The sequence below is a fragment of the Tinamus guttatus genome, unplaced genomic scaffold (genome assembly GCF_059628265.1).
Source record: "Tinamus guttatus ecotype Peru unplaced genomic scaffold, ASM5962826v1 Tinamus_guttatus_pri_ptg000702l, whole genome shotgun sequence".
NCBI classification, from domain to species: domain Eukaryota; kingdom Metazoa; phylum Chordata; class Aves; order Tinamiformes; family Tinamidae; genus Tinamus; species Tinamus guttatus.
Window position 1 is genome coordinate 880302 of NW_028289236.1, and position 432 is coordinate 880733.

Sequence of the window (432 nt, forward strand, 5' to 3'; positions counted from 1 at the left end):
CAAGGACGGCACAAGGTTAGGAAGTTGGGGGTCCCCCCAGGCCTCTGTTTTCTAGAGGAACACAACGCGGAGCATCTCCAGAATCCTCCTGCAGAACATCCCTCCCTGTAAGCCTCTTCCAAGCCTCCCCAAAAGAGCATCCTAGCAAGATGCTAGAGGACATGGCCGATGCACGCATACAGCTAAAGTGGTTAAATATTAGGGGTTAGAAGTGAAACTGCTGTGTCCAAAAGGAGGAGAAGGAGGAGTTTGCTGGGGGCTCCCTGCATTCGGGCTGCCTCACCCCACACAGCCCAGGCAAGGGACATCATGAACCCCCTGGTGTGCCAGGATGGAAAAAAAACGATGGCGATACTCTTTGGCTTTAGTTCTGGAGGAGAGAAAAAATAAAAAACAACCCACCCCACGGGGTGAGGGCAAGAGCGTAGCCAG